The 15,402-nt window shown below is 46.0% G+C and overlaps 1 pseudogene; it reads right to left on the minus strand.

The window, feature by feature from the left end:
- Window positions 1-340: 340 nt before the first annotated feature.
- On the minus strand, window positions 341-15,197 carry LOC141155466 (uncharacterized; annotated as a pseudogene).
- Between the last annotated feature and the right edge of the window lie 205 nt (window positions 15,198-15,402).

The following is a 15,402-nucleotide window of genomic DNA, read 5'->3' on the forward strand; positions in this document are numbered from 1 at the left end:
TGCACCTCCCCACTGTAAATGCAGGAAAGAGAAAAAAAAAATGGAGATCTTCATTATTCCTGCAGAGATCCATCCCCTGCCCCTCCCCCTGCCCCGCTGTACACACAAACTGCGTATTAACATTAATTTTCAGCATTACTGAGAAAAAATCCAGTTATGATTTTGGTGCACAAACAGTTATCGAACATAACCTCGAACAGCCTAATTTTTTTCAAATCGTTCGTGTTCGCCAAACGGCTCGAACACCGCCCAAAACAGCTCGAATTTGAGATTGGCGAACAGTTCGAGTCGAACAACGCTCATCTCTAGTCCCGTTACTGTCGGACCTATAGAACTCATATTATTTCATAACTAATATCGGAGTCAGTTCGTCTACAAACTTTCCTTTGAGGCTCAGGATCTAGTCTTCACAAGTACACGTAAATTAGTGCAAGCCTGCGGTTGTAATTACCCCCCGCTCTCTCAGAGACAAGAGGCTTGGTTCCCTAACGAAGTTTTAACACTTCTTCCCTGGCCGTGTGTGAATAACTATTTATCAGTCGTGCGTTAATTGGGTCTTTGTGCTGGCAGAAGGAGTGGGTGAGGGAGGGGGTGAACATGTGTGTCACGCAGATGGAAGGACATTTTCCTGATATTAATATTTTCCTTACATCTCCCCCTCTTTGAGGTGGCATAAGGGGTGATTTCCAGATCGCCCCTTGAGCCCACCTCCTGGCCCACCCTTCCAGCTGATCCGACAAGCCTCAGATCCACTTGCCCACCAACCTGTGGGTCCAGCTTTCCGATCACCCTGACTGGTTTGGGATACATTTTCCCCACACCTCTGACAGGCTATGGGTACCTTCCTCCTATTCTCCTGACAGACAGGGGGACACACTTTCCTGTTACCTTGCCTATTTGTGGGGCCTACCTTTTTACCTGTCATCTTCTTTACCTTGGGAGCTGTGCTCTCTAAGGGGGAGCTATGACCGGCCATGTCACTGTCCGTCGTGACACTGGTCATCGGCACGGGACCACTTTCCCTATGATCCCCGTGTTTCTCCCCATCCTTCCACATCACCTCTGGAGCCGTGCTAGTCATGGGGCAGCTACCACTGACCATGTTACCATCTGGTGTGACACTGGTCACCTGCACGGGACGACCTACTTCCTGGTGTCTGTGCCTGCTCCCCTTGCCCCTAGCATTTATACTGGCTCGCTTTAGGGGATCCTCAGCAGCATCACCCCGCGGGGTGAGGTGGCCGAGTTCCCCTTTATCACAACACACACTTTTATTAGACATCACATTGACATTACTGACAGTTGTATTACATGACATATCAGATCTGGGAGGGTTGTCAGGAATGTATAGGGTAACCAACCGTCCCAGATCAGTTCCCAATAGCACATTAATGGGGAGATTCTCCGACACCCCCACTTCCCTTAACCCCCTCCCCGCACCCCAGTCCAGGAAAACTCGGGCCATCGGTATGGGACGGCGAACACCCCCAAACCCGGTGACAGTCAGGGTCTTCCCAGGAATGAGTTCCTCTGGTAACACAAACTCAGGGCGGATCAGGGTGCGTTCTGCGCAAGTGTCCTTAAGGCCGACAGTGACTGTGTTTCCCACGGTAAAGGGTTGTAAGTTCTCCCGGGCCCGGCCAAACGCCCCACCCACAAAAAGAATGGCTGCAGTAGGCCCTGGGGCCTCAGGTGTGGGGTTCATCTTCTGCCTCTCTGGGCAGACAAGGCTGTTGTGACCCGTTTGGTCACAAGTACAGCACTTACGGGAGTCAAATGCAGTCCAGGTTCTGGAAGAAGGGGCAGGACCCACTGAGGGCCGGCTGGCTGGCACACTTGGGGTGGTTGTCAGCTTACCCTCTTTCCAGCTGGCGGTGGCTGACTTCCGCACCTCTGGTGTACGGTTGGCCTCATAGGTATCCGCGATCTGGGCTGCTTTGGCGGCTTCCTTCAGCTCCCGGTCAAGCACAAACTGTCTCACATCCACTGGGCAAAGATGAAGAAATTGGTCCTTCACCATCAGATCCTTCAGGTCCTCAAAGGTGGTGACTGACAGTCCTCAGATCCACTGCTCAAAGTTGGTTCTGAGCCTGTCTACCACATCGCTGTAGGTGTCATGTGGTCCACGTTGGAGAGCTCTGAACTTTTTCCGGTAAACCTCCGGAGTCAGCTGGTACTTTTTTATTAGGGCCTGCTTGACAGCCTCATAGTCTCCATCTTGTTCTCGAGGGAGGGAAGCGAACACCTCCAAGGCTTTTCCTCGGAGCCCTGGAGTTAAATATCTTGCCCACTGGTCGGTGGGCAGCTGATACTGTCTGCAGGCCTTTTCAAAGCCTCGCAGAAATGTGTCCAAGTCCCCATCCTTTTCCATCACAGGGAAGTGCTCAGGACAGGGTTTAAAGCAGCTGGCACTGTTGGACTCTCGGGTCTGCGTAGAGGGTGACTCCTTCTGAATCCGGCTAGCTCCAGCTGGTGTTGTCGGTCAGCTTGTGCCTGGCGTTCAGCTCTCTCAGCCTCTCGCTCCTGGAATTTCAGGATCAGCTGCAGTCGTCCATCACGATCATCTGCGGCGAGCTGCTCCAAGGCCATCTGCAGTTGGGGGTCCACACTACCCTGGTTGCGGGTATGGCTGGCAATCACAGGTGGGACCCCTGCAGCAGCGCCATCCGGGCCTTGGCTGGCCGCCCCATCATCAGGGCTCTGTTGTCGGACAGGTTCTGCATCACCGTGCAACAGTTCAGCAATCATTTGGACCTTGCTTTTGCCCTTGGGGTCAATCTGCCTCAGCTCACAGAGGGCAGTGATAGTGGTCTTCGTCTGCTGGTGATACCAGGGCTCTCCACGTGTAGTCATTATTGCCAAATAAAAGATAGGACAGAAAAACAAGAGAAGGGGAGGGAATTCAACTGCTACACGTATGATAATGTCCCAGATAAAAAATATTAAAACACTGAGTCTGATTTCTTAAAACTCTGCACAGAATTCTCGCAAGAACCGTGCAAGTTTTCAGTGAAAGGAATGATTGCTCAATCCAGCCACTGATGTTCTGTAATATCCCACTGCTGCCACCAATTTGTCAGGAAAACTTGCCGGCCGGTGGGTGCCACTCTCTGGCGCCCCCTTACCTCTCAGGTCAGTCAAGGTACTGCACCTAGAGTAAGTAGTGCCAGGAAGATGCCACCAGCGGGGGAAGACACTGTGGGGGTGTGTGTTGTCCCTTACACGTCACCAATCCGTCACGCCACGATACAGGCACAGCTCTCTGGTGCCCCCTCGCCTCTCAGGTCAGTCAAGGTACTGCACCTAGAGCGAGTGGTCGCCGGAGAGGCCGTCCTGTAGCCCAGTGGGTATTTGAGGCCCTCTGCATTGAGGGCGGTATATATATATATATATTTCCCTGGCCGCGCCAGTAATATATATCCACACCTCTGACCGTCACTGCCAGCCTTCCTCAAATCCCCCAGAAGGTATGCTGCCACCAGTCCTCATTTGATACAAGTCCGTTAAAAGACTGATATCGGGTCAGGAACCAACCCGGTAGCGTTTATGGCTTCGGGGAGGAGAACGATTACAGAACAAAAGAAACAGAACTATTAAATTTTATATTTAATCCAAAAAGGGAGGCAGTGTTTAGGAAAAATATATACAAGGATGTTACAAAGGGGACATTAAAATACATAAACAGTTGCATAAAATAAAAGATAAAGAATGAAACTTACACTATAACGTTCGCTGTGACGACTCAATATAGTGGGAGGAGGGGTTCTCCAGATTGCTGTTATTTGAACAGGACCCGTTGCATAGAATTCTTATACCCCCAGCAATGAGTGCTTCTGTCTTCCCCCTAGATAACTTTATACCTAAGGAGAGACCTGGCCACACGCCCCTTGCGGTGACATCATGTGGGCCGGTCTTCAGCCTGTACATTTTTATTAGAAATGCTGACTTTTGCGATAACTCATCGCCCGTTAATCGCAGAAGCTCGTAAACTACGCCATATTTTCCCTCATGATTTTATCTTTATTTTGACATCACGCATCACATCGCTGCAGTCTGCTATTCCGGAGTTCTTGCACTATGGCCCCCTGATGTTGGTTACGGCCCTGGAAAGCCAACCTACATAATCCGGGGCTGATTTGGTCACTACACATATGGGTCCCGTTACTGTCGGACCTATAGAACTCATATTATTTCATAACTAATATCGGAGTCAGTTCATCTACAAACTTTCCTTTGAGGCTCGGGATCTAGTCTTCACAAGTACACGTAAATTAGTGCAAGCCTGCGGTTGTAATTACTCCCTGCTCTCTCAGAGACAAGAGGCTTGGTTCCCTAACAAAGTTTTAACACTTCTTCCCTGGCCGTGTGTGAATAACTATTTATCAGTCGTGCGTTAATTGGGGCTTTGTGCTGGCAGAAGGAGTGGGTGAGGGAGGGGGTGAACATGTGTGTCACGCAGATGGAAGGAAATTTTCCTGATATTAATATTTTCCTTACAGAGAACTTCCTGGAAGAAATGACAGCTGGAGTACATACGGTTTCCCAAATCCTTTCACCAAGCTAAAGAATATGGCTGAGGTGAAATACAACTCTCAGCAAAAAGAGCTGTGGACTGGCTCTGCACCGTCCCTGGCCACATTCACTTGACCACGTGTTTGTGGTTAGGTGGTACTTCCCAGTAAGTCCACTGGGGAGGGCACGGGTAATGTTGTGGGACCCGTGCCTGTGGAAGGCAGAGACGACACCAGGAGAAATAGTGGCGGCTGGGGACCGAGTATGGACACCCGGCCGCCACCGGCATGAGGTTGTGGACAGCTTCTGCCTCCACGAGCATAAAAGGCCACATTTCAAGTGCAAGCCGCTTTAGAGGACTTCCTGGGAGAAAAGACAGATGGAGTAGATATGGTTTCCCAAGTCCTTTCACCAAGCTAAAGAATATGACTGTGGTGAAATACAACTCTCAGCAAAAAAAGCTGTGGACTGGATCCGTACCGTCCCTAGCCACATTCATTTGACCATGTATTTGTGGCCAGGCGGTCCATCCCAGTAAATCCACTGGGGAGGGCTTGGGTAATGTTGTGGGACCTGTGCTTGTGGAAGGCGGAGACAACACTAGGAGAAATAGTGGCGGCTAGGGACCGATTATGGACACCCAGCCGCCGGCATGAGGTTGTGGACAGCTTCCACCTCCACAAGCCTAAAATGTCACATTTGAAGTGCAAGCAGCTGTCCAAAAATGTGGCAGTATAGTATTGCAGCCTGTGGGTGGGTGGGTGTCTGGCTGCATACTTGCACTTGCATTCCAAAGAATGGGGTAGGGAGAACTGAATGCTGCGGTGGGACAAGGACATGGACAGTGATTGTTGCAAGTCTGCAATGACAGGTGCATGGGCACACTTTTACGCAGAAACCTGGGAGTCAGAGATGCTTCTAGGGTTCCTTCCCATGCTGTTCCCATGTCTTTTCAGCACTGTATGCATGTGTCACAGAGCACATGGCCAGATAAGGTTGTAAAACGTTAAAATGATATTTCCCAGTGAATGCATACAGTACAGACCAAAAGTTTGGACACACCTTCTCATTTAAAGATTTTTCTGTATTTTCATGACTATGAAAATTGTACATTCACACTGAAGGCATCAAAACTATGAATTAACACATGTGGAATTATATACTTAGCAAAAAAGTGTGAAACAACTGAAAATATGTCTTATATTCTAGGTTCTTCAAAGTAGCCACCTTTTGCTTTGATGACTGCTTTGCACACTCTTGGCATTCTCTTGATGAGCTTCAAGAGGTAGTCACCGGAAATGGTCTTCCAACAATCTTGAAGGAGTTCCCAGAGATGCTTAGCACTTGTTGGCCCTTTTGCCTTCACTCTGCGGTCCAGCTCACCCAAACCATCTCGATTGGGTTCGGGTCTGGTGACTGTGGAGGCCAGGTTATCTGATGTAGCACCACATCACTCTCCCTCTTGGTCAAATAGCCCTTACACAGCCTGGAGGTGTGTTTGGGGTCATTGTCCTGTTGAAAAATAAATGATGGTCCAACCAAACGCAAACCGGATGGAATAGCATGCCGCTGCAGGATGCTGTGGTAGCCATGCTGGTTCAGTATGCCTTCAATTTTGAATAAATCCCCAACAGTGTCACCAGCAAAGCACCCCCACACCATCACACTTCCTCCTCCATGCTTCACGGTAGGAACCAGGCATGTAGAGTCCATCCGTTCACCTTTTCTGTGTCGCACAAAGACAAGGTGGTTGGAACCAAAGATCTCAAATTTGGACTCATCAGATCAAAGCACAGATTTCCACTGGTCTAATGTCCATTCCTTGTGTTCTTTAGCCCAAACAAGTCTCTTCTGCTTGTTGCCTGTCGTTAGCAGTGGTTTCCAAGCAGCTATTTTACTATGAAGGCCTGCTGCACAAAGTCTCTTCTTAACAGTTGTTGAAGAGATGTGTCTGCTAGAACTCTGTGTGGCATTGACCTGGTCTCTAATCTGAGCTGCTGTTAACCTGCGATTTCTGAGGCTGGTGACTCGGATAAACTTATCCTCAGAAGCAGAGGTGACTCTTGGTCTTCCTTTGCTGGGGCGGTGCTCATGTGAGCCAGTTTCTTTGTAGCGCTTGATGGTTTTTGCAACTGCACTTGGGGACACTTTCAAAGTTTGCCCAATTTTTCGGACTGATTGACCTTCATTTCTTAAAGTAATGATGGCCACTCATTTTTCTTTACTTAGCTGCTTTTTTCTTGCCATAATACAAATTCTAACAGTCTATTCAGTTGGACTATCAGCTGTGTATCCACCTGACTTCTGCACAACACAACTGATGGTCCCAACCCCATTTATAAGGCAAGAAATCCCACTTATTAAACCTGACAGGGCACACCTGTGAAGTGAAAACCATTTCCGGTGACTACCTCTTGAAGCTCATCAAGAGAATGCCAAGAATGTGCAAAGCAGTCATCAAAGCAAAAGGTGGCTACTTTGAAGAACCTAGAATATAAGACATATTTTCAGTTGTTTCATACTTTTTTGTTAAGTATATAATTCCACATGTGTTAATTCATAGTTGTGATGCCTTCAGTGTGAATGTACAATTTTCATAGTCATGAAAATACAGAAAAATCTTTAAATTAGAAGGTGTGTCCAAACTTTTGGTCTGTACTGTATATATATATATATATATATATATATATATATATATACAGTGGGTACGGAAAGTATTCAGATCCCTTTAAATTTTTCACTCTTTCTTTCATTGCAGTCATTTGGTAAATTTTAAAAAGTTCATTTTTTTTCTCATTAATGTACACTCTGCACCCCATCTTGACTGTAAAAAACAGAAATGTAGAAATGTTTGCAAATTTATTGAAAAAGAAAAACTGAAATATCACATGGTCATAAGTATTCAGACCCTTTGCTCAGACATTCATATTTAAGTCACATGCTGTCCATTTCCTTGTGATCCTCCTTGAGATGGTTCTACTCCATCATTGCAGTCCAGCTGTGTTTAATTAAACTGATAGGACTTGATTTGGAAAGGTACACATCTGTCTATATAAGACCTCACAGCTCACAGTGCATGTCAGACCAAATGAGAATTATGAGCTCAAAGGAACTGCCCAAGGAGCTCAGAGACAGAATTGTGGCAAGGCACAGATCTGGCCAAGGTTACAAAAGAATGTCTGCAGTACTCAAGGTTCCTAAGATCACAGTGACCTCCATAATCCTTAAATGGAAGAAGTTTGGGACCACCAGAAGTCTTCCTAGATCTTGCCATCCAGCCAAACTGAGCAATCGTGGGAGAAGAGCCTTGGTGAGAGAGGTAAAGAAGAACCGCAAGATCACTGTGGCTGAGCTTCAGAGAGCAAACCTCTTCCAGAGTGCTCTGGACCTCAAACTTGTCCGAAGGTTCACCTTCCAACAAGACAATGACCCTAAGCGCACAGCTAAAATAACAAAGGAGTGGCTTCAGAACTAACCTATGACCATTCTTGACTGGCCCTGCCAGAGCCCTGACCTAAACCCAATTGAGCATCTCTGGAGAGACCTCAAAATGGCTGTCCACCAATGTTCACCATCCAACCTGACGGAACTGGAGAGGATCTGCAAGGAAGAATGGCCGAGGATCCCCAAATCCAGGTGTGAAAAACTTGTTGCATCATTCCCAAGAAGACTCATGGCTGTACTAGCTCAAAAGGGGGCTTCTTCTACTCAATACTGAGCAAAGCATCTGAATACTTATGACTATGTGATATTTCAGTTTTTCTTTTTTAATAAATTTGCAAAAATTTCTACAATTCTGTTTTTGTTCAGTCAAGATGGGGTGCAGAGTGTATATTAATGAGATAAAAATTAACTTTTTAGAATTTATCAAATGGCTGCAATGAAACAAAGAGTGAAAAATGTAAAGGGGTCTGAATACTTTCCGTACCCACTGTATGTATATATATATATGTCAGGAACATATTAATGTCAGGAACATATTAGCAGAATATTAGCCCCTTCTCCCATGCCCTCTCCTGTAGTGTTTGTCCAGAGATGACAATTATACTGTGTCTTCCTGCAAATTATCACCCACAGCCAAAAGGCCTTACACAAACATGCCGGCCATGAAGTGTTACAAGCTAAAATGCAAATGTATTTCCTCTTAACACAGAGCTGAGATAGATTGACACATTCTCCCAGGCCAGAGGTTGGAAGAAAGAGGAAATGGTTCATTAAGTTCAAGGCACTCAAAAACAATTCCCGGCCACCAGCCATAGCCAGATCGACTCCAATATGAAATATGAAATATTGTGCGTTTCATAGGTCCTACAGTAACGGGAGCCATATGTTTAGTGACCAAATCAGCCCAGGAATGTATATGTAGTTTTCTAGGGCTGTAAGCAAAATCAGGGAGCGGTAGAGCAAAAACACCAAAATAGCAGACTGCAGCTATGCGATGCGTGGTCTTTAACCAAAGATAAAATCATAAGGGAAAGCATGATATCACTTTTGGGCTTCTGGGATCAACACGCAATGAGTTATGCCAAAAAACATGTTTTTAATACAAATCTGAAGGGTGGAGCCCAGCCCCTGTGATGTCATCACAGGGGGGTCTCTCCCTTCAGCATAAAATAGTTTGTTGAGGCTGAAACCCTGTTCTTTGCCCGGGAGTATATCTCTATCATAGCGGAGGACCCTGTTCGATAACAGTAAACGGAGCGTCTCCCCTCCACCTACACTGTGTGCAGAATTATTAGGCAAGTTGTGTTTTAGAGGATTATTTTTATTATTGATCAACAACTATGTTCTCAATCAACCCAAAAGACTCATAAATATCCAAGCTTAATATTTTTGGAAGTTGGAGTGGTTTTTTTTTAGATTTGGCTATCTTAGGAGGATATCTGTTTGTGCAGGTAACTATTACTGTGCATAATTATTAGGCAACTTAATAAAACCAAATATAATCCCATCTCACTTGTTTATTTTCACCAGGTAAACCAATATCAGTGCACAAAATATAGAAGTAAACATTTCTGACATGAAAAAAACAAAAAACAAAAAAATTAGTGATCAACATAGCACCTTTTCTTTATGATGACACTCAAAAGCCTTCCATGTGTGTCACCCTGGCCTGGATGACACAAAATCTAATAAAGCTGTGTCTGAGAGCAAGGGGGAGGTTCTCTAGTCAGGGGAACATTAGCATGCAATACCTCCTGTCTCAGGCCAGTAGGGGGAGCAGGCTGCCCCTATAAAAGCTGGAACTGGGGGCAGGGTTAGGGAGAACTGGACGACCTGTCTCAGGACTGAGACGTGTCCCAGAGCAGAGAGGGACAGTTGTATTGCACCCTAAGAGGAAGTGTGGCAGTAGGAGAGCCACAAGCCAGAGACAAGAGGCGAAGTGAGCCTGTCTTGGCAGACAAAGAACTCAATTTACCAGACTTTGGTGTCTGAGGCTGTGAGGGTTCCACGTCCTGCAGCAGATAACCAGTCCGCAGGGGACTGTATGTTCCTTGGCCTAAGAAGCCTGGAGGCCCTGCCACAATAGAAGGGACCAGCAATGCCGTACCAGGCCGGGAGCAGAAAGGAACCCACGTTGCAGGCCATACAGGCGAAAATACACGGAGAGCTAGGAAACGTGGGCTGTTACCCTATAAGGAGGAGATAGCCAGAAGGAGCGCAGAAAGCACGGTAGGCCTACACCCTCACACTGACCAGGGCCACTTTCCCAATTGCTCTCAGACATCCAGGTCCCCTCCTAGCTGGGACTGTTTGTGGGTCAGTTTACCTGTTCTAGTAAAGACCCTGGACTGCAACCTGTAGTCTGTGTGCTCCTTGCTCCTCCAGCACTAACGGCACTGGGACTCTCGTCACCATCACCCCCATCTTCCATCATACTGCCCTGGGGCCGCATTCTTCCCATGGGGTGTCACACTATCCCAGCTGCATACATCATCAGGAGGGCGACTAAGGTAATAAAGGGAATGGAGGGACTAGAATACCCAGAGAGGTTGTCAAAATTAGGCCTATTTACGTTGGAAAAGAGAAGGCTTAGGGGAGACCTCATAAACATGTATAAATACATCAGGGGGCAGTACAGAGATATCTCCCATGACCTGTTTATACCAAGGATGGTGACAAAGACGAGGGGGCACACTATGCGTCTGGAGTAAAGGAGGTTCCTGCACCAGCATAGAAGGGGATTCTTTACGGTCAGAGCCGTGAGACTCTGGAACTCTCTGGGAGAGGAAGTGGTGATGTCCAACTCACTTAATGAGTTCAAGAGAGGCCTGGACGCCTTTCTTAAGAACAATACAATTACATTTTATGCTTAGTGATAGTTAATTAATCCAGGGATTTAATATGACTGCCAGATTGGTGTCGGGAAGTAAATTTTTCCTCAGTGATGTAAATTGGCCTATACCGCATGTTTTTTTTTTGCCTTCCCCTGGATCAACGCTGCGGAATAGCTGCAGTGCACAAGAAATAGGCTGAACTGGATGGACGCTTGTCTTTTTTCGGCCTTATAAACTATGTAACTATGTAATCAGCCCCAGCAGTCTGCCTGGCAGCGGCGGTCCGCACTGACCGCAATCCACGGGTGGCGTAGTCGAACATACCAACAGCACGTAGCAGACACGTCGGACCACCCTGAGCCACGGAACCAGGTTGCCACTACTACCCCAATCGTTCCCTACTGCCCGGATCCGAGTGCCCCACGGCCCAGGGGGCGAGTCACATGCATAGATTCTGTCAGTTGCTTCATCTGTTTTCGATTAACATTGCGTGCAGCAGCCACCACAGCCTCCCAGACACTGTTCCGAGAGGTGTGCTGTTTTCCCTCCCTGTAGATCTCACATTTTATGATGGACTACAGGTTCTTTATGGGGTTCAGATCAGGTGAATAAGGGGGCCATGTCATTATTTTTTCTTCTTTTAGACCTTTACTGGCCAGCCATGCTGTGGAGCAGTTGGATGCATTTGATGGAGCATTGTCCTGCATGAAAATCATGTTTTTCTTGAAAGACACCGATTTCTTTCTGTACCACTGCTTGAAGAAGTTGTCTTCCAGAAACTGGCTGTATGTCTGGGAGTTGAGCTTCACTCCATCCTCAACCCGAAAAGGCCCTACAAGTTCATCTTTGATGATACCAGCCCATACCAGTACTCCACCTCCACCTTGCTGGCGTCTGAATCGGAGTGGAGCTCACTGCCCTTTACTGATCCAGCCTCTGGCCCATCCATCTGGCCCATCAAGAGTCACTCTCATTTCATCAGTCCATAAAACCTTTGAAAAATCAGTCTTAAGATATTTCTTGGCCCATTCTTGACGTTTTATCTTATGTTTCTTGTTCAAAGGTGGTCGTTTTTCAGCCTTCCTTACCTTGGCCATGTCCCTGAGTATCGCACACCTTGTGCTTTTTGATACTCCAGTAACGTTGCAGCTCTGAAATATGGCAAAACTTGGCAGCTTCACGCTTGATTTTCCTCAATTCATGGGCAGTTATTTTGCTCCTTTTTTGGCCAACACGCTTCTTGCGACCCTGTTGGCTATTTGCCATGAAATGCTTGATTGTTCGCTGATCACGCTTCAAAAGTTTGGAAATTTCAAGACTGCTGCATCCCTCTGCAAGACATCTCACAATTTTGGACTTTTCAGAGCATGTCAAATCTCTCTTCTGACCCATTTTGCCAAAGGAAAGGAAGTTGCCTAATAATTAAGCACACCTTATATAGGGTGTTGATGTCATTAGTCAACACCCCTCCTCAATAAAAAGATGCACATCACCAGATTTACTTAATTGGTAGTTGACTCTCAAGCCTATGCAGCTTGGAGTAGGACAACATGTATAAAAAGTATCATGTGATCAAATACTCATTTGCCTAATAATTCTGCACACAATGTATACTGAGTCGTCGCAGCAAACTTTATAATGTAAGCTTCACCTGTTTATCCTATTTTATTTGTGTAACTGCTTATGTATTTTAATGTCTCCTTTGTAACAGCAGAGCCCTGATGATGGGGCGGCCAGTGAAGGCCTGGATGGCACTGCTGCAGGGGTCCCACCTGTGATTGCCAGCCATACCTGTAGCCAGGGTAGTGTGGACCCCCACCTGCAGATGGCCTTGGAGCAGCTCGCCGCAGATGATCTTGACGGACGACTGCAGCTGATCCTGAAGTTCCAGGAGCGAGCAGAGCAACAGGCCAAAGCAGACCAAGAGGAGCGCCAGGCCCGAGCTGACCGAGAGGAGCGCCAGGCACAAGCTGACCGACAACATCAGCTGGAGCTAGCCCGGATTCAGAAGGAGTCATCCTCCATGCAGACCTGTGAGTCCAACAGTGCCAAATGCTTTAAACCCCGTCCTGAACATTTCCCTGTGATGGAAAAGGATGGGGACTTGGACACATTTCTGCGAGGCTTTGAAAAGGCCTGCAGGCAGTATCAGCTGCCCATGGACCAGTGGGCAAGGTACTTAACTTCATGGCTCCGAGGAAAAGCCCTGGAGGTGTTTGCTTCTCTCCCTCGAGGACAAAATGGAGACTATCAGGCCATCAAGCAGGCCCTGATAAGAAAGTACCAGCTGACTCCGGAGGTTTACCGGAAGAAGTTCAGAGCCCTCCAATGTGGAGCCCATGATAGCTACAATGATTTGGTGGACTCCGATATGAAATATGAAATATTGTGCGGTCCATAGGTCCGACATTAACGGGACCCATATGTTTAGTGACCAAATCAGCCCAGGAGTGTATATGTAGTTTTCCAGGGCTGTAAGCAAAATCAGGGAGCTGTAGCACAAAAACACCAGAATAGCAGACTGCAGCTATGCGATGTGTGGTATTTAACCAAAGATAATATCATAAGGGAAAACATGATATCACTTTTGGGCTTCTGGGACCAACGCACGATGAGTTATCCCAAAAGACAGGTTTTTAATACAAATCTGAAGGGTGGATCCCAGCCCCTGTGATGTCATCACAGGGGGGTCTCTCCCTTAAGCATAAAATAGTTTGTTGAGGCTGAAGCCGTGTTCTTTGCTCGGGAGCATATGTCTATCATAGCGGAGGACCCTGTTCGATAAAAGTAAACAGAGCGTCTCCCCTCCACCTATACTGAGTCGTCACAGCAAACTTTATAGTGTAAGTTTCACCTGTTTATCCTGTTTTATTTGTGTAACTGCTTATGTATTTTAATGTCTCCTTTGTAACATCCTTATATATATTTTTCTTAAACACTGCCTCCCTTTTGGATTAAATATAAAATATAATAGTTCTGTTTCTTTTGTTCTGTAATAGTTCCCTTCCCCGAAGCCATATATGCTACCAAAACGCAGGCGTCCGGCCAGGCCTGTATTATATTTAAAACTCGGGTGGTGGTGGCAGCGAATATTAATAATAATTGGGCTATCGCGAACCTGACAGTGACCGTACGGAGGGCGTTCAACACGGATTCCAGTCTTTGGAATCCCCGACGTGTGATGCCTGATGCTCACTGGTCGCTTGCCGATATCCACGTAGCGAGTAGTCTGGATTGTGTGCTCGCGACTCTGGATGAAAGACGGACAGCGTGACGGCAATGGCGAGATATTGCGTAATTTCCCTGGTGTCATCTCGCTCCTGTATGTTGTAATTTCTGACTATATATATATATGTATATACAGTACAGACCAAAAGTTTGGACACACCTTCTCATTTAAAGATTTTTCTGTATTTTCATGACTATGAAAATTGTACATTCACACTGAAGGCATCAAAACTATGAATTAACAATTGTGGAATTATATACTTAACAAAAAAGTGTGAAAACAACTGCACTTGGGGACACTTCCAAAGTTTTCCCAATTTTTCACACTGACTGACTTTCATTTCTTAAAGTAATGATGGCCACTCGTTTTTCTTTACTTAGCTGTTTTTTTCTTGCCATAATACAAATTCTAACAGTCTATTCAGTAGGACTATCAGCTGTGTATCCACCAGACTTCTGCACAACAAAACTGATGGTCTCAACCCCATTTATAAGGCAAGAAATCCCACTTACTAAACCTGACAGGGCACACCTGTGAAGTGAAAACCATTTCCGGTGACTACCTCTTGAAGCTCATCAAGAGAATGCCAAGAGTGTGCAAAGCAGTCATCAAAGCAAAAGGTGGCTACTTTGAAGAACCTAGAATATAAGACATATTTTCAGTTGTTTCAACTTTTTTGTTAAGTATATAATTCCACATGTGTTAATTCATAGTTTTGATGCCTTCAGTGTGAATGTACAATTTTCAAAGTCATGAAAATACAGAAAAATCTTTAAATGAGAAGGTGTGTCCAAACTTTTGGTCTGTACTGTATAAATATGAAAAAAACTAAGAACAATGCTGGATGAACCATTCTTCCTCTTTTGTAACCCCTCCCTCTCTCACTCTGGCAAAGTGCTATAAAAGAAGGGTCAAATTCATTTTTCCCATACACCTGAAGAAGGCTTCAAACAGTCGAAATACGTTGTGTATACAGTTTTTATTTGTTTTAGATTAGTTTGAATACATTTTTTTTACTTACAAGCAACCTGAAGTTCCTGCACCTTGATCTCACTTGGTGGCAAAGACAGCGCCATCACCTGGTTCTCCCTTTTGGCATCCTCGTTGTGGGATACTCCTGCCTCAGGGTTCAATCCTACCTCACCAGGTCGGCTGCAGTCTTTTGGAAATTCACCCATACTACAAGCGGGAGTTGTGCCTCTGTTTGCACAACCGCATCAGGTGAGATATTTCCTATAGATACTCACCCTTTTAATTGATCAAATCTTACTACGCTTAGATAGCGCCATGTTTTTTCTCCTTTAGGAAATCTATTATTGTAGAATATAAAGTTGCTAGAATAGACCATACATCATAGTTTGTTGGGTATTAGGCTGCGTAATC

The sequence above is a fragment of the Phyllobates terribilis genome, unplaced genomic scaffold, assembly GCF_046119375.1.
Source record: "Phyllobates terribilis strain yellow unplaced genomic scaffold, ASM4611937v1 Scaffold_7__3_contigs__length_470593459, whole genome shotgun sequence".
Lineage (NCBI taxonomy): Eukaryota > Metazoa > Chordata > Amphibia > Anura > Dendrobatidae > Phyllobates > Phyllobates terribilis.